Below are 19,979 nucleotides of genomic sequence, written 5' to 3'. Positions count from 1 at the left end.
TTTTATGTATTTGTAGTTCTATGCTAACCCATTTACTAACTTATATTTAAAAGCTAATCCATTTCAACTGGGATTGTCCCATCTGGCTTGGCCTAAATTTCAAAGCCACGTGCTCGGAAGAGACTAATTAGAGTCCTTGTGTCCCAGTACAAGTTCCTTGCAGATGGCATCTGTCTGGCTCAGTGTGATTATCACTCACCCCTTATGTTTGGAGTTCAACTCAACTGAGAAGTAGGGACAAAAGTCAGAGAGTGATCAAGATACGCATTTTGTTTCTGGTAAAGCTAAATTGCAAGAGTAAGAACAGCATTTGCTTTTAGACAGCTGATCCCCCCAAGCTTTCTAGTGATATCAAAAACTATTAACTGATTCTGATAGTGAATCACGAAAGGAGTTAGAGGTTACTATAAACCTGCCATCTGTATTGACCAGTGGGAAGCATAGTGGAATGGGAATGCCTACCCTAAATGCCTTTAGAAAGCTGAAGAATCATCAGCTGGTCTGACATGGGACTCAGTAATCTGCCTTTTTACAAGGACAGGGGGATCTTGAGGTGGTCCAGGATCACATTTTGAGAAACGTTAAAAGAAGTGCAACTAAAGAGAAGAATCAATGAGACTGCACAGAGGAAGAGAAAGGAAAATAAAATACAAAAGTGGGTGACAGAGAAGAACAGGTAAATTTCTGTAGGTGTCAAGAAGTTTGTGTACATTTGATCTCGTTTTGAGATAGAGAACTATTATTGTTTTTCAGAAGTTAGTCAAATATTTCAAAATGCTGTCTAATTAAGTTATACGATATTCTCATGTTCAACAAACTTCTTCTGTAAAGGGCCAGATAGTAAATATTTTAGACTTTGCAGCCCACACAGCGTTTTTTGCAACCACTCAGTTCTGCCATTGGAAAGCAAAAGTAGATATTGATAATATGTAAATGAATTGCATAGCTATATTCCAATAAAACTTTATTTACAAGAACAGGCAATGGGGCGTAACTGGCCCATGAACTATAGTTTGCCAATTTCTGATATAGTTGGTTATCAAGTATTGTCAGCTATTTGAGGAAGACATGAAAGTTAATTGGATTTCTAAAGATTACATAGAAATTCAACAGGAAAATTAAAATTTTAATAAAATTAAATTGTAATTCAGCTTTTTAAAAATTGTAGAACACAATGGAAATTTACAAATAAAAATTCTGAATCAGAGTCTATTTGGTAAGTTCCAGAGACCTAATGTATAACAAACAGTGTGACTAAAGTTAACAATACTGTATTGTATACTTGAAATTTGCTAAGGTATATCTTAAGTATTCTCAACATAAAAAAAAAGAAAGAAAGGAAAAGAAAATAGCAACTTTATGAGGTGATGGATATGCTAAATAGCTTGATTATTTCATAATGTACATGTATTTCAAATCATTAAGTTGTATAGCTTAAATATATATAATTTTATACCTCAGTAAAGCTGGGAAAAAGTCTATTTGGCAAGTAGACTCTGATGAGCAAAGAACAGTTAAAAAATCATAAGCTACCTATAGTTCTTAAAAGAAAAGATATTTTTTCTGAACAGCTTTTAGTAGTTACTAAAGATGATAACATATGCTACGAAAATCATGATAGAGGGGAAAATCATATTTTTAACTTGCATCTAAAGAATATTAATAGAAAATCTTACATATTGAAAATGTCTTTTTAAAATAGAGTGGACATCTCCGTCCCTTTCATTGACTCTAAAACATTACTTGCTCTTAGAAAAGGATTTCAGGTTCAAATATATCATCAGTGCCCAAATGTCAAGGGTTAAGAGATGTTCAGTGAAATGTGGTTAGTGAAATGTCATGTGGCAGAATTCCAATCATGAAATGCTATAAAATGAGGGGTCATGGCAACCTGTGGTGTGAAAGAAAATGTCAGTAATGGAGCAGAACAGTAAATAACACTATCCTGCTTGTTATCTAAATGAACACTTGGCAATTCATTTCATTTTCACTTGATCACTTCGCTTCCTCTCTCTTTATAATCTATGCACATATGAGTGCCCCCTTTTTCTTGCTCTCTCCCTCCCCCACATAAGTTTTAAGCAGACACTGTTTAAATACTTTTAAAAGATAAACAAAAATGATATAAAATAGAAAACCCCATAGAGTTCAATGGTAGCTATTATTTCTCACAATATATTCTGTTAAAATATAGTGAGCTTAAGATATTATAATATGATAGAAATGAGACCTTGGGCCAGTTAAATTTTGGAAAACTACTCATCGTCGTTCAACCTCACAGTCTTATTAAGAGAAAGGCAATCTGAGCTCTGCTTTCCTGTTCTCTATGTTTTTTAGCCAATATTTTTCATGTTCTCTAGCACACTCGATCTTATGTGTGGTACTTTATGGTGTCTACCACTACAGAATTATGCTATTCACAAATATTGTGGCCAAAACACGTCCAGTTTGCCAGGAGTCAGGCTAGTTTGTGTGGAGAATGCAGGAGCTCTGGAAATAGATAGTGCTTTGGCGGGTAGGGTAGACTATTACTTTGGTTATCAGCCAATTAACTAGCCTCCCAGTACCCTCATCCTTGTGAAGTTTCCCCTCTAAATCTGGGCTGGTTCTGAATCTGCTTTAATTAATAAAATGTAGTAGGAGTAACACTGTGCCAGTTCTTGCCTGAAGCCTTAGGAAAACCCAGAAATTTTTGCTTTTGCACTTTGCACTTTTGCATTTTAAGAGGAACCAGCTGCCGTGTAAGAAGTCCAGCTACCTTGAGAACACTATGCACTGAGGAAGGTCAAGCTGATCATGTGAAGAGTCCACATGGATAAAAGATGAGGTGCCCAGTCAACAGTAAGAACAGAGGTCTGTGGCATATGACCCTAGTGGAACTGACGTAACCAGCCCCCAATCACTTGACCTGCACCAGCTGGTCCCGTGTGCTACAAAGATGAGCTGAGCCATTCCCACCATCCTCTGTCCAAGTTCCTGTCCCACAGAATCATGAGCAAATAAAATGGTGGTTGTTTCAAACCACTAAGTTTTGGGATATTTATACGGAAACAATATAAATATAATTGGAATTGAAGAAGAGGGGCAATCACAGGCAAAGCCAGGAAAAGATAAAGACTCTGGTAACCTAGCAGTGTTCTTGAGGGAAATCCAAAGAATGTCATTGTATATACCCAAACACAGTCTGCCATGGGTGCCCTCAGACTAATTATGTACCATTACACCAGGTATTCTTTTAACAAGTGAGATGAAATAATATGGTCTCATCGAACAACAAAGGGATAAATACTTTTTAGCTTTTGGGGACATAGGTCCTGTCTGGGGGGCAGGAAATAGAAACATTCCTTCTGTGTATTACTTCTAATAGAAAGGTCAAGAAAAACCAAAATTTGTTACGGTTTGCATTTCTATATTTTGCATTGGTAAAGAAAATTTTGATACAGGCAAAGTATTATGTGGGCTTGGGATTTTTATGGTCAGGAGAAGGACTGGGGCTGCAGTAAGGGTTCCCTTGCAAAAATGGGCATGAATTTCCTGTCAGTGCCAAAGAAGGGAGCATCTGGGCTTTCTTGTAAGCTTGTCCAGATGTAAGACAAAAGGGAAGAAGCAGTAGTGAGGCTCAAAAGCTTTCAGCAATCAAACATCCAAAAATGGAGTCAATTTTTTTGCTATAATCCATACCTCCTGATGTTTGACTGATGCCGGAAATGTTCCATGTTCATGTAATTGAATTTGAACTTACTTAAGTAAGCCATTATTGCACTCTATGAGGCCTATATTGTATGCAACTGACAAGAGAAAGAAAAAAATGTCTTCTTTAAAGACCCAGCATTGGGCTTCCCTGGTGGTGCAGTGGTTGAGAATCCGTCTGCCAATGCAGGGGACACGGGTTCGAGCCCTGGTCTGGGAAGATCCCACATGCCGCGGAGCAACTAGGCCCGTGAGCCACAATTACTGAGCCTGCGCGTCTGGAGCCTGTGCTCCGCAACAAGAGAGGCCGCGACAGTGAGAGAGCCCCGCGCACCGCGATGAAGAGTGGCCCCCACTTGCCGCAACTAGAGAAAGCCCTCGCACAGAAACGAAGACCCAACACAGCCATAAATAAATAAACAAACAAACAAACAAATAAATAAATAAACCCAAAGTTTAAAAACAAAAAAAAAAGACCCAGCATTATATATTCTGAAAAGTAAGATAAAGACCTTGGTCACTGTCAATAAAATCTGGAACTCTGAAGAGAATCAGGAGCATCTTGGTGAGGACTTGGGCTGTACTTTAGTTTGTATGGAGACACGTGTGACCTTGATTTACGTTTTGAGTATCTGTGAGGCAAGAAATTATCAGAATTCTTTACCCATAAGTGGTCAATAACGCATAAAGGATTGTTGTTGTGGCCATTGGGTGGATCAGACAGCCAGATCATTAGCAATGGCTCAAGAGACTAATACTGTACAGATAGAACTGATTGCTGGCCAAGGCATCCAGTGCTAAGATGCCTGACATCTGATGCTTCAGTGCCTGAAGTTTTACCAATTGTGTTGACCCTTGTGTCCTGTCCTTCACCAAGGACATCCTGGTTAAGGGATGGAAAGCAGCTGCTCTCCAATGAGCTCCATCATTTGTGATAGTGATAATGTCATCCATAAAGTTTACAAATTCCCTTTGCTGTTCATTTAGTTGATTCCAAGGAGCTCAGGTAGCCAGAGGAACGTGGAGAGGAGTTACGTTCTCTAGCACTCTGATATATAGCAAAAGACATATGACAGAAGAGGGCAACCACTCCTAAAGGTGGGATAAGTCAGAGGGCCCAGGTTTGGCTCTGTCCCATAACAAGAAGTCTCAGTAGTCATGCTGAGCTTGAGAGTTGCTGCTTCCATGACCCAACAATTTAGGTAGGTGGGTATGGAGGATCAGGTCACATGCCCAGTGTGTGTCCAGAAATTGCCACAATAATGACATATAGCATGGGATGAAGGAGGGCAGTTTTTCCCGAAGCCTATGAACAACTTATGACCATTATAGGTGGTCCAGAAATGCCAAAAGACATGAGAGGAAGTTACTAAAGCCTTTGCAGTAAAGGATTCTCTGGGGACACTTACAAGAGTGCCTGCTGTGTCACAATTTGGATAGATTCTAGAGCTTTTTGCTGTAATCTACAATAGCAAAATATTCACCAGTTGCTGTTTGTGTGGAGTCAATAATTTCAGTATTATTGGGTATGGAAACCTTAATGCATGAGACCAAGGCATCAAGTTTGTGGTAATCTACTGTGTGATGCCATTCATTCTTTCCAAGTATAAGAGGAGGCCAAATTAGACTACTAAACGGAGAAACAGTGGGAATAACCACTGTTTCCTAAATAGGTCTTTTATAATGGGGATCAATCCTTGAAGTCCCCGGTTCTGGTTTACCCTTGAGCTGTATTAACTATTTTAACTAGAGAGAGGGTCCATGTGGTCCCATTTTGTCAAATTAATTTGTAAGTGCAAAGACAGTTTAATTTTAATTTACTGTTCATTAAGTCAGAGCATTTATGCTCATTATAGAATATTTTAGGGCAATAGTTGCTGTGAATATGGGGAATTTAGGTAAGGCAGTAGTTCCGATGGCTAAAATGAAGCACGTGTCCTCTACTTTATGTTCAATAACTCCTCTAAGATCTTAGGGGATGTAATTTGTTTCAGTTTAGTGGGATTCCCCAGTGTAACTGTAAATTGAGCCCCCATATGATGAAAGACCATGAAGTTTTGCCAGTTTGTGCATTTCAGCAGATGTTAAAGTTAATTGAGAACCTTTGCTGTAGAGGCACAAAACCCAATCAGCACCCTTTTTTTTTCTTATGCTGTGTAAATTATTTTTGTAACTTTTGGATTTCCAGTTGGATCAAACTGTGAACCTCTTTTTTATTCATTTTTATGTGTTTCCTCCCTTTGTATCCAGGCTTCTTGCTTGCTTGCTTTGTGTGTGCGTGCGTGTGTGTGTGTGCGTGTGTGTGTGCGTGTGTGTGTGTGTGTGTGTGGTTACTGGGTTCCTCTCTACCCTGGTCATATTTATATACTCCTTGCTCCAGAGAGCCTCAAATCAGTATCATCAGGGTTAAGGACCTCCCCTCTGGCAACAGTTGAATTAATCCTTGATTGTACTACAGGAATGCCATGGGTATTGTACTACAGGAATGCCATGGGTATTTTTCCCTGTACTTCTGATGATCAGCATCTTTTTTGGCAACAGAGACATTAAGTACAACAGTAGTAGCACCAGCAAAGGCGTTTTGTAGGGTCCTAATGAGCCACCTGCTTTTAGGCGTGTGGAATTCCACAATTCAAATTTTCAAATAATGACTGCTATTCACATAGTGACTGTTCTTCCTCTATGTGAGTTACCACCCAATGAACCCACATTTATTACATAGGGTGTAATCTTTCCCCTGAATGCCCTATAGAATGAGGGCATACACCTGAATGAAACAAACCAGGTCACAGTTGGTCACCGCGCAAGAGTCATTCTCTGAATCTAGGGTCAGTAACAGCTTATGCTTGAACTGACACACATGATTTAATCTAAGACACACAGATGGATCTGGGCATATGAGACACATGACCCAGGGCTGCTTTAATGAGGGCCTGAATCCCATACTTCTTTCCCCGAAAGCCAATTAATTATTGAAACTTCTGACTTAGATTAGTTAGAACTATAACAGAAGCTCAGTAGAACTCAGCAACTGTAGCACAAAGTAGTACAGCTCAAATTGCAGGCTAGCCAGCAGGCAGCAGCTCAAAGTGCATGCCTGCTATCTAGGCAGCAGAGCCAGTGAGCAAGCCAAAGAAAAAGAAGGAACACCTCGCCCCCCCACCACCACCTCACCCCGCCCAAGTGATGGTGATCTTTGTCTCGGCACTCCACTCTTAGAGCCAACAGTGGTCATTCTGCAGAGACAGGGACCATACACAGACACAGAACGGGCCCCCACCAAAATTTGTTTTGGATGTCAAGTCTGAAGACTCCAGGCACACGCCAAGAGGGTATGAGAAAGGTTTATTATTTACACAATGCGACTTTCTGGAAAGAGGACAGCAGGCTTCCCAAGCAGGTCCGAAAGTGGCTTGAGAGAACAGAGAAAAGAGACTGCTTTGGGGTTTTAATGATGATTAAGGGATGACAGGAAGGGGCTTTTGTGGTTTGAACCTTCTTCCAAAGGAGGGAGCACCTAGGCTTTCTTATTAGCTTGCCAAGGTGTGAGGCAGGAATAAAAGAGGAATGGTGAATTTTAAAAGTTCTCAGCAGTTAAACATCAAAATTGAAGTCAGACTCTGTTACAGAGGGATTTCTGGACACAACTGTTGTTAATGGAGTGAATTGCCAAGGAAAGTTGTAGACCATATAAGCTTAGGAGAATTTAGGTAACATGCTGTGGAAGATGCTATGGTGGATCACTGGACCACCTCAGAGGCCAACTGGGCATTTATAATACCTTCCGAAGGGAAATAGAAGGATGAGAGCAAAGCTTTACGTGACAACTCACCCTGAAAAGTAAGACATTTTATGTTTTTTTACATTGTGGAATTTTAACAAGCCAACTTTTAAAGGTAATAACTCACATAATCAGTATTCACCACTGTAGTCCATATGGAGAAGCATACATGGTACCTAGTCCAGTTCATGTCATAGGGTCCATAGCATAGGGTACTGTGCAAACATTGGCTAAATGAATATATGAATTTTATGGGGTTTCTGACTTTAAAGACTACTTTCTCATAGTATATCTCATTTGATATTTAAATATATTCTCTGAGAAAGACACTTATCTACATTTTATAGGCAAGCAAACCAAGGTTCAGAGAATATAATACTTTTGCTCAAATTCAAGCAGCAGAAGAGCCAGGGTTCAAGCCTAGTTATTTCGAAAGACTTGTGTGTTTCTTACCAAATTGCACTGTCCCTGCTAGGGTTAGAGATACTAGATATCTATTTGAAAATAAATGAGATTATCTCTGAGTACTTTCTGTTTGGTTTTTTTTTTCATTTTTCAAATGAAAAATTCTTCTTCAAAACTCTGCTTCATAGTTTAAAAGCTGTTTCAATGAATGGTAAAAAAAAAAAAAAAGTCTCTTAGACATATCTAATTCTAATAGCACTTAATTCCACTGATTCACAAACTGTTGTTCAAACACTTTATGTCTGAAGTAGTTCTCATTTCTTTCACTAACACATATTAGAAGTCCAGATTTGGATCTTCTAAATTATTCATTTATTATGCTTGAAGTATTTTGAATTTTTTTGAAGATTCAAAGGAAAAAGAAACTATCAGATCTCCCTCCAAAGTAGTGCTTCATATCCTCTTAAATCAATGTAAAATTGTGTCTGGGAGATGGGTTTTAATTAACTATAATCCTATGTGGAATTTATTTAAAGGTCCTTATCACTCTGATTACTCAATCTGTAATCAACTTTCCAGTTCAAAAGCTATGTGAAATATGTTCCTTAAATGGGTGGGTCACATGAAAACTCTCACAGCATTGCAGATATGTTTTTAAGGAACAAAGCTTACCATAAGTGTTAGAAAGCTGAATTATATTTTGTTGTCAGTTTAGTCCTCTCAAGGAGACCGTTTTCAAAACCATGCAGTATAAAATTCCATCTACACTTCGATTCCTGAAGCATCTAATAATTAAATCTCTGCCATTGTTATTCCATCTATTAATGTCCTAGATATTTCAGATAACATTCCCAGGTGTCTTGAAAACATTTCTCTCTTGGTTAGAAAAACACTGTCATTAACCAGACTTGCCCTTCTTGGCATCTCTCTTTCCTTAGACCCCTGGTAGGCTGGTCCATCAGACCAAAGCTCCTACAAGTACAGATCTATCTGAATCCTAAGGTAAAAATTGCTTAGATTCTCACCCTGAAACCCTGCAAAAGGTCTAGGTGATAAACTTCCAAATATAGGTTTAACTTCAAAGAAATATGATTTACCTATTGCAAAGGCATTGCTTTTTTTGTTAATTGTATGCCTTCCTACTAATTCCTAGAAGGTACGTTTCTGAGATCTAAAGAAATATAATGACATCACTACCTGTGAACTCCTCTGTTAGTATGTGATAACAAATACAGGGCATTACCTCTACTTAACTTGTTTCTTTGTGTGTGTGTGTGTTGGTGCGGGGGGCACGTTAGTGGGAGGGGCTGTAATTTTCATAGTACTTACCGTACATTTTTATGACAATTTAATTCCCTGTCTTCTTCTTCAACAAGATGGTAGGATTCATGAAGACACTTTAGTTCTTACAATACTAGCACTGGACTTTGCAAATAGTAGGCATTTGGTTAATGTTTGTTGAACTAAATTTTTAAATAAAAGTGATTTTTTTCCCCCTCTATTTTACCTTCTGTGTGGAAACCTTGAGCAATTCAAAATATGTGGAAATATGTGGGGAGATATTTTTCCTGTATCAATACCTTCCATTTTAAGGACGATGGGTTTGTGTAATAAATTGTACCGTGAATTTTTGATCCATGTGTTATTGTTGCTGTCTTGAGTTTAATAAGAAGGTTTCAAAAGAAAAAAAATATTTTTAGACTCGCATTATTAATAGTGCCATTGCATCCTGTTTCAACAGGAGTTATGCTGAGTGCTTTTATTTAATGTGACCAATTAGTACTCAAATAATGCTTTAATTATTTTTATACTTCCTCTTCTGTGATATGCTACTTTGGTAAATAAAATGAAGTCTTTGGTGGAAGTGATAAACATATTCCACATATGACACTGCTAGTGTTACAACACCTGAATCTTACGCCTCTCTCTTCTCAGAGTTCTAGAACTTCTCTCTAGATGTAAATCAGCAATCTTTATTCTCAAATGATGCTTAAGTCACTTTTGTTAAACCCATTATGACCTGCAAGTTTTGGTCCTGTAATCACCCAAGAAGGAGTAGTTTAGTTGAAATCAACCTGGGATTGTGATAAGTTCCTAAGTCATTGTAGACATCTTCAGTTCTAGCCTCTGTGGCTTGAACAGTTTCAGCCCCTGTTCAACAAGAACAGCTGGGTTTCTTACATGACCCAGTATATCCCCATGGTTATCAGGAAACATGCATTTCTGCATAGGTAGAAATGGGACATGATTTTTTCAGTTTTCAAATCCCGTGATAAATAGGACTTGGTCACACTTTTATCTTCCCCGACTTGGAATTAATTTACAGTTAACCCTTGAACAACGTGGGTTTGAAATCTGTGGTCCATTTATACGCACATTTTTTTTTAATAATAAATACTGCAGTCCTGCAGGATCAGGGTTGGTTGACCTCATGTATGTGGAACTGCAGCTATGGAGGAACCATGCATAGAGAAGGCTGACTATGGGTTATACTCAGGTTTGTGACTGCACTGAAGGTAGGCGCCCCTAACCACCACATTGTTCAAGGGTCAACTAACTGTGCTAGCATCCTAAGAAGATTCCTTGCTACCACTCTCAACTCTACCCTCCTAAATATTTTAATCACTGAGTATTAATAATAAACATAAGAATGTTATTCTCAAGCTTTCAACCTTCCTAAGGTGACTCATTTCCTACAGAGTAAATTCAAATCTTGTTAATAATAAATCAAAGATCAGTTTCATTCCGTCTGATCACTTATCACCTACCACTTTAAGCCCCCAAAATGCCAGAATGCTTCTAGTAAACCTACAGAAATTTCACAGTTCAATGAGCACTGCCTTGTATGCACTTCCTACCTTGCTTCACCTAGCTTTCTGTCCTTCATGTCTGCTATTATTTCCTTCAGGAAGCCCAAGGTGCAGGTAGGAACCTTTCCATTGAAAGATTTCCCTGAAAACCTGAACATACTTCTAATCTATCAATCAAAATGTATTTATTGTATGCCTATCATATCCTAACTAGTCACTATAATATACTATAATTTTTTTTTTAAATCTCTGTGACTATCTCCTGGAAGTTCTTCAAAGATGTGGGTCATGTCTAATGTGCCTTTAGCCTCCCCAGCACTAGTGCAAGTGGTACATAATAGAGGCTAAGTAATTATTGGTTAAACTGAACTGAACCAGAAATTAAAAGGGGAATACAAAATTATCCTCTTCAGTAAGGTATGGCTCTCCTAAGGGAGAAAAAAAGACCAAAATCAACTAGTTATTGCTAGCTTATTTTCAAAAAACTCAAAGCCAGTCCTTGACACAATCAGTGGCGATAGACTCTAATATAAATTTGTACACAACGTTATTGAAATGATTTTTATTTGGACTTGAAAAACTTTATATTAACTTTTAATTAGAATAAAATTCAGGAGCACCAGTTCTTATCACAGGTGATTTTCATTAGTTGAGTAGTAAAAAATTAATTTGACTTCCATGTCCTCTTGTTGCAATATTTAGCAAAGGTAAGTGACATAAATTCAATAAGGCTCAAAATTGTATCTTCCTCCCAGTTTCACAGACAATAATTTCTATGATGGATTCTTTTGAACAATGTGGACCAGAATAAATCAGAGGTAGAATAAAATTGATTAGATTAGCAGACCACAGCTTAGCCAGGAGGACAAACTCAGGGGTCAGTTTTAGGGGAGAAGAATCAGATACAAGTTTTATTAGAGTTATGATGAGCTACACACACATCGAAAAGCTCCTCGGGCCACTCTTTTTTTTTTTTTTTTTAAGCTGTGTGTGTATATATATATATATATTTTTTAATTGAGATATGGATGATGTACAATATTAAGACCACTCTCTCATACAGAAATAATCCAATACTTTATAGACATCTTAAGAGACGAGTTCTGGCTTGAGTTTAATAAGAAGTATGTTGACAGTGAGTTTTTTTATATATAACCCCATGAGTTGCCTGTTTGATGCCATTAAATGAAACATTGATTATTAGAAATGAACTCATGCATTTAGACCGCTGAGAAATTGCCCTCAGCTCTCTGTGTCTGTTTTATGTGGGAGCATCACTTCTTTTGAATTGACCTGGGGAACTAGGTATAAACTTTGTCAATATGGCCAAATAGAGAGTGCCCAGACTTACATCCTTTTGTCCAATGAATCCTCTCTTCTCCCATCCAGTTACCTCTCAAGTTAATTCAGGTAGTCCAAACCTTCTTTTCACGCAATCCTCCTTCCTCTCTATCATAAGATATATTCCTCTCCATCAAAAGTTATTACCTCTCCCAGGAATATTGCAGTTTATTTTCCTCTTCTTGTCTACTAATGGATTTTCTTTTCAATTATCAAATTAATATATAGAAACATTCTTAACCAGACCAAATTACTGGATTGACTAACACCTCTGTAAAATGATCAGATTGGTGTTATTGCACATTGAATTTATGGCTAGTAGGTTATTCTCCCCTAAGTACACACACATCCAGGTCAGCTGGATGTTTAACAAAAATCAGATGTTTTTGCCTGTAAATCCATTAATGCCAGTTTTCTTTACTGTGGTACTTTCTACTTCTGGAAGTGAGGCATGTCATGTTCATGCATGGAGGGGAAAAATGATGACAGCTACCTTTGGAAAGTAATTAAATTAATTAATTAAAGTAATGGTACTGGTACATAAACAGACATATAGCTCAATGGAACAGAATAGAGAGCCCAGGAATATACCCATGCACTTACAGTCATTTGGTCTACAACAATGGAGGAAAGACTGTACATCAGAGAAAAGACAGTCTGTTCAATAAGTGGTGCTGGGAAAACTGGACAGCTACGTGTATAAGAATTAAATTAGAACACTCCCTCACACCATACACAAAAATAAACTCAAAATGGATTAAGGACCTGAATGTAAGACTGGAAACTGTAAACCTCCTAGAAGAAAACATAGGCAGAACACTGACATAAATTGTAGCAATGTTTTTTTGGGATCTGTCTCCTAAAACAAAAAAACAAAAGCAAAAATAACCAAATGGGACCTAATTTTACTTCAAAGTTTTTGCACGGGACTCCGGGAGGGCTCACACCAAGGAGTACTTCCCAGAACTTCTGCTACCAGTGTCCTTGTCCATGTGGTGAACCACAGCCACACCCCGCCTCTGCAGGAGACCCTCCAACACTAGCAGGACAAGGCAAGACAGTGAAAATTTTTGGAAAATCTACCTCAAATCTCAGTGCATCAAACCCCACTGTGTACTCAGCAAACACTCCAGGGTCTTGGTGATCCGGCCTGGTGTCAGGCCTGAGCCTCGGAGGTGGGAGAGCCAAGTTCAGGACATTGGACCACCAGAGACCTCCTGGCCCCAAGTAATATCAGTTGGTGAGAGCTCTCCCAGAGATCTCTGTCTGAACGCTAATACCCAGCTCCACCTAACGGCCAGCAAGATGCAGTGCTGGACGCCCCATGCCAAACAACTAGTAAGACAGGAACACAACTCCACCCATTAGCAGAGAGGCTGACTAAAATAATACTAAGTTCACAAACACCCCAAAACACACCACTGGACGTGGTCCTGCCCACCAGGGAGACAAGATCCAGTCCCATCCACCAGAACAAAGCACCAATGCCCACCACCAGGAAGCCTACACAAGCCACTGAACCAACCTCACCCACTGGGGGCAGACACCAAAAACAGTGAGAACTATGAACCTGCAGCCTGCAAAAGGGAGACCCCAAACACAGTAATTTAAACAAAATGAGAAGACAGAGAAATATGCAGCAGATGAAGGAGCAAGGTAAAATCCACTAGACCAAACAAATGAAGAGGAAATAGGTAGTCTACCAGAAAAAGAATTCAGAGTAATGATAGTAAAGATGATCCAAACTCTTGGAAATCAAATGGAGAAAATACAAGAAACGTTTAACAAGGACCTAGAAGAACAAAAGAGCAAACAAACAATGATGAACAAGACAATAAATGAAATTAAAAATTCTCTAGAAGGAATCAATAGCAGAATAACTGAGGCAGAAGAATGGATAAGTGACCTGGAAGATAAAATAGTGGAAATAACTGCCACAGAGCAGAATAAAGAAAACATGGAAAGAATTGAGGACAGTCTCAGAGACCTCTGGGACAACATTAAAGGCACCAACATTCGAATGATAGGGGTCCCAGAAGAAGAAGAGAAAAAGAAAGGGACTGAGAAAATACTTGAAGAGATTATAGTTGAAAACTTCCCTAACATGGGAAAGGAAATAGTCAGTCAGGTCCAGGAAGTGCAGAGAGTCCCATACAGGATAAATCCAAGAAGAAACACCCCAAGACACATATTAATCAAACTGCCAAAAATTAAATACAAAGAAAAAATATTAAAAGCAGCAAGGGAAAAACAACAAATAACATACAAGGAAATCCCCATAAGGTTAACAGCTGATCTTTCATCAGAACTCTGCAAGCCAGAAGGAGTGGTGGGACATATTTAAAGTGATGAATGGGAAAAACCTACAACCAAGATTATTCTACCCAACAAGGATCTCATTCAGATTCAACAGAGAAATTAAAACCTCTACAGACAAGCAAAAGCTAAAGGAATTCAGCACCACCCAACCAGCCTTACAACAAATGCTAAAGGAACTTCTCTAGGGAGGAAAAACAAGAGAAGGAGAAGACCTACAAAAACAAACCCAAAACAATTAAGAAAATGGTAATAGGAACGTACATATCGATAATTACCTTACATGTAAATGGATTAAATGCTTCAAGCAAAAGACACAGACTGGCTGAATGGATACAAAAACAAGACCCATATGTATGCTGTCTACAAGAGACCCACTTCAGACCTAGGGACACATACAGACTGAAAGTGAGGGGATGGAAAAAGATATTCCATGCCAATGGAAATCAAAAGAAAGCTGGAGTAACGATTCTCATGTCAGACAAAATAGACTTTAAAATAAAGACTATTAAAAGAGACAAAGAAGGATACTATATAATGATCAAGGGATCAGTCCAAGAAGAAGATATAACAATTGTAAATATTTACGCACCCAACATATGAGCACCTCAATACATAAGGCAAATGCTAACAGCCATAAAAGGGGAAATAAACAGTAATACAATAATTGTAGGGGATTTTAACACCCCACTTTCACCAATGGACAGATCATCCAAAATGAAAATAAGGAAACACAAGATTTAAATGACACATTAGACAAGATGGACTTAATTGATATTTATAGGACATTCCATCAAAAAAAAAACAGAATACACTTTCTTCTCAAGTGCTCATGGAACATTCTCCAATATAGACCATATATTGGATCACAAATCAAGCCTCGGTAAATTTAAGAAAATTGAAATCATATCAAGTATCTTTTGTGACCACAACGCTATAAGACACTATATCAATTAAAGAAGAAAAGTGTAAAAAAGACAAGCACTTGGAGGCTAAACAATACGCTACTAAATAACCAAGAGATCACTGAAGAAATCAAAGAAGAAATCAACAAATACCTAGAAACAAATGACAATGAAAACACGATGACCCAAAACCTATGGGATGCAGCAAAAGCAGTTCTACGAGGGAAGTTTATAGCAATACAATCCTACCTCAAGAAGCAAGAAAAATCTCAAATAAACAACCTAAACTTACACCTAAAGCAATTAGAGAAAGAAGAACAAAAAACCCCCAAAGTTAGCAGAAGGAAATGAATCATAAAGATCAGATCAGAAATAAATGAAAAAGAAATGAAGGAAATAATAGCAAAGATCAATAAAACTGAAAGCTGATTCTTTGAGAAGATAAACAAAATTCATAAACCATTAGCCAGACTCATCAAGAAAAAAGGGAGAAGACTCAGATCAACAGAATTAGAAATGAAAAAGGAGACGTAACAACTGACACTGCAGAAATACAAAGGATCATGAGAGATTGCTACAAGCAGCTATATACCAATAAAATGGACAACCTGGAATAAATGGACAAATTCTTAGAAAAGCACAACCATCCGAGACTGAACCAGGAAGAATTAGAAAATATAAACTGACCAATCACAAGCACTGAAATTGAGACTGTGATTAAAGTCTTCCAACAAACAAAAGCCCAGGAACAGATGGCTTCACAGGCAAATTCTATCAAACACTTAGAGAAGAGCTAACACCTATCCTTCTTAAACTCTTCCAAAATATAGCAGAGGGAGGAAAGCTCCCAAACCCATTCTGCGAGGCCACCATCACCCTGATACCAAAACCAGACAAAGATGTCACAAAAAAATAAAACTGCAAGCCAATACCACTGACGAAGACAGATGCAAAAATCCTCAACAAAATACTAGCAAACAGAATCCAACAGTACATTAAAAGTATCATACACCATGATCAAGTGGGGTTTATCCCAGGAATGCAAGGCTTCTTCAATATATGCAAATCAATCAATGTGATAACACCATTTTAACCAACTGAAGGATAAAAACCATATGATAATCTCAATAGATGCAGAAAAAGCTTTTGACAAAATTCAACACACATTTATGACAAAAACTCTCCAGAAAGTAGGCATAGAGGGAACCTACCCCAACATAATAAAGGGCATATATGACAAACCCACAGCACACATCATTCTCAATGGTGAAAAACTGAAACCATTTCCTCTAAGATCAGGAATAAGACAAGGTTACCCACTCTCACCACTGTTATTCAACATAGTTTTGGAAGTTTTAGCCACAGCAATCAGAGAAGAAAAAGAAATAAAAAGGCATCCAAATCAGAAAAGAAGAAGTAGAACTGTCACTGTTTTCAGATGACATGATACTATACATAGACAATTCTAAAGATGCTACCAGAAAACTACTAGAGCTAATCAATGAATTTGATAAAGTAGCAGGATACAAAATTAATGCACAGAAATCTCTTGCATTCCTATACACTAATGATGAAAAATCTGAAAGAGAAATTAAGGAAACACTCCCATTTACCACTGCAACAAAAAGAATAAAATACCTAGGAATAAACCTACCTAAGGAGACAAAAGACCTGTATGCAGAAAACCATAAGACATTGCTGAAAGAAATTAAAGATGACACAAACAAATGGAGAGATATACCATGTTCTTGGATTGGAAGAATCAACATTGTGAAAATGACTGTACTACCCAAAGCAATCTACAGATTCAATGCAATCCCTAGCAAACTACCAGTGACATTTTTCACAGAACCAGAACAAAAAATTTCACAATTTGTATGGAAACACAAAAGACCCCAAATAGCCAAAGCAATCTTGAGAAAGAAAAACAGAGCTGGGGGAATCAGGCTCCCTGACTTCAGACTATACTACAAAGCTACAGTAATTAAGACAGTATGGTACTGGCACAAAAACAGAAATATAGATCAATGGAACAGGATAGAAAGCCCAGAGATAAACCCACGCACATATGGTCATCTTATCTTTGATAAAGGAGGCAAGAATATACAGTGGAGAAAAGACAGCCTCTTCGATAAGTGGTGCTGGGAAAACTGACAGCTACATGTAAAAGAATGAAATTAGAACACTTTCTAACACCATACACAAAAATAAACTCAAAATGGATTAAAGACCTAAATGTAAGGCCAGACACTATAAAACTCTTAGAGGAAAACATAGGCAGAACCCTCTATGACATAAATCACAGCAAGATCCATTTTTTATTTTTATTTTTTATTTTTATGTCCTTTATTTAACTTTCTATTATATCTATTTACCTATAAAAGTACAATAGAACCTATTTTCCCCCATGTATCCTAGCAATCGTTCTTGATTTTAGTACTAACACTTGATCAGAATATTAACTGAACACATAAAATTATAGTAAAAAAACTTTTGAACATGGAAATAAAGTAAAATTAATCTATGAATTATAGCATAAAAAGGAAAATATTTTCAGTTAGTTCCTCACAAACCATATACTAATATGTTGGGCTTTAGAATTAGGTCTTACTATATGACAGTGTAATTTCATTCTCTTTAGTTTTAATATTCTGCCAAATTGGCTTCTTTCAAAAAGTACCATCTTGGTAGATTGAGGAGTAATTGTTTAATGAGTACAGAGTCTCAGTTTGGAAAGCCAAAAGTTCTGGAGATGGATTGTGATGATGGTTGATCAAAGATGTGAGTGTACTTAATGTCACTGAATGGTACAATTAAAGAAAGTTAAAATGGGGAATTATATGTTATGGATATTTTATCACAATTAAAGTATACTCTTTTATTAAAACAGCGTCTATAGGTTTTGGAACCATTTTATTTCACTCCTCATATCACCCTTGTGAGAGTAAAAGCTTTTCTGGCTTCCTTTCTCTCATTGGTTGTGAAAAGGAGTTATTAGAAAAAGAGGTATTATCAAGTCAAAGAGCTATTAATGTCAAGCTCAAGCATTCCCACTTAGAGATGTTTCGGAAAAGTCAGATTCAGTGACAAACGTGTGTATAGTCACAGTGGAAAGTTCCGTCTGCAGTTAGACCGACTTTGCCAAGAACAGAGTAGGATGATCTGATCTGTTTTCTACTCATTAGCAGAGTGATGTTGTTTGACTGTTTACAGAGGATGTGTCCTAACATAAAAAATGTGTCCTAAAGGAAAACCTGTAATTGCTGGGATATTGTGCTTTCTTTTTTTTTTTTTTTTAAACATCTTTATTGGAGTATAATTGCTTTACAATGGTGTGTTAGTTTCTGCTGTATAACAAAGTGAATCAGCTATACATAAACATATATCCCCATATCTCCTCCCTCTTGTGTCTCCCTCCTACCCACCCTATCGCATCCCTCTACATGGACACAGAGCACCGAGCTGATCTCCCAGTGCTATGTGGCTGCTTCCCACTAGCTATCTATTTTACATTTGGTAGTGTATATATGTCCATGCCACTCTCTCACTTCGTCCCAACTTACCCTTCCCTATCCCTGTGTCCTCAAGTCCATTCTCTATGTCTGTGTCTTTATTCCTGTCCTACCCCTAGGTTCTTCAGAACCTTTTTTTTTTTTTTTTTTTAGATTCCATACATATGTGTTAGCATATGGTATTTGTTTTTCTCTTTCTGACTTACTTTTCTCTGTATGACAGTCTCAAAGTCCATCCACCTCATTACAAATAACTCAATTTCATTTCCTTTTATGGCTGAGTAATATTCCATTGTATATATGTGCCACATCTTCTTTATTCATTCATCTGTCAATGGACACTTAGGTTGCTTCCGTGTCCTGGCCATTGTAAATAGAGCACAGCAAGATCCTTTTTGACCCACCTCCTAGAGAAAGGGAAATAAAAACAAAAATTAGCAAATGGGACCTAATGAAACTTAAAAGCTTTTGCACAGCAAAGGAAACCATAAAGAAGACGAAAAGACAACCCTCAGAATGGGAGAAAATATTTGCAAATGAAGCAACTGACAAAGGATTAATCTCCAAAATATACAAGCAGCACATGCAGTTCAATATCAAAAAAACAAACAACCCAATCCAAAAATGGGCAGAAGACCTAAATAGACATTTCTCCAAAGAAGATATACAGATTGGCAACAAACACATGAAAGGATGCTCAACGTTACTAATCATTAGAGAAATGCAAATCAAAACCACAATGAGGTATCACCTCACACCAGTCAGAATGGCCATCATCAAAAAATCTACAAACAATAAACGCTGGACAGGGTGTGGAGAAAAGGGAACCCTCCTACACTATTGGTGGGAATGTAAATTGATACAGCCACTATGGAGAACAGTATGGAGGTTCCTTAAAAAACTAAAAATAGAACTACCATATGACCCAGCAATCCCACTACTGGGCATATACCCTGAGAAAACCATAATTCAAAAAGATACATGTACCACAATGTTCATTGCAGAACTATTTACAGTAGCCAGGACATGAAAGCAACCTAAGTGTCCATCGACAGATGAATGGATAAAGAAGATGTGGCACATATATGCCATAGATTATTACTCAGCCATAAAAAGAAACGAAATTGAGTTATTTGTAGTGAGGTGCATGGCCCTAGAGTCTGTCATACAGAGTGAAGTAAGTCAGAAAGAGAAAAACAAATAGCGTATGCTAACACAT

At 37.7% G+C, this 19,979-nt stretch overlaps 1 protein-coding gene across 6 annotated transcripts in view; it reads left to right on the top strand.

The window, feature by feature from the left end:
* GNGT1 (G protein subunit gamma transducin 1) overlaps nt 1-19,979 on the top strand; it is a 303,391-nt gene that overhangs the window by 192,586 nt on the left and 90,826 nt on the right. The window lies entirely within an intron of this gene.

The sequence above is a fragment of the Balaenoptera physalus genome (assembly GCF_965194825.1).
Source record: "Balaenoptera physalus genome assembly, chromosome: 8".
NCBI classification, from domain to species: domain Eukaryota; kingdom Metazoa; phylum Chordata; class Mammalia; order Artiodactyla; family Balaenopteridae; genus Balaenoptera; species Balaenoptera physalus.
This window is presented reverse-complemented; position numbering and strand designations above follow the sequence as displayed.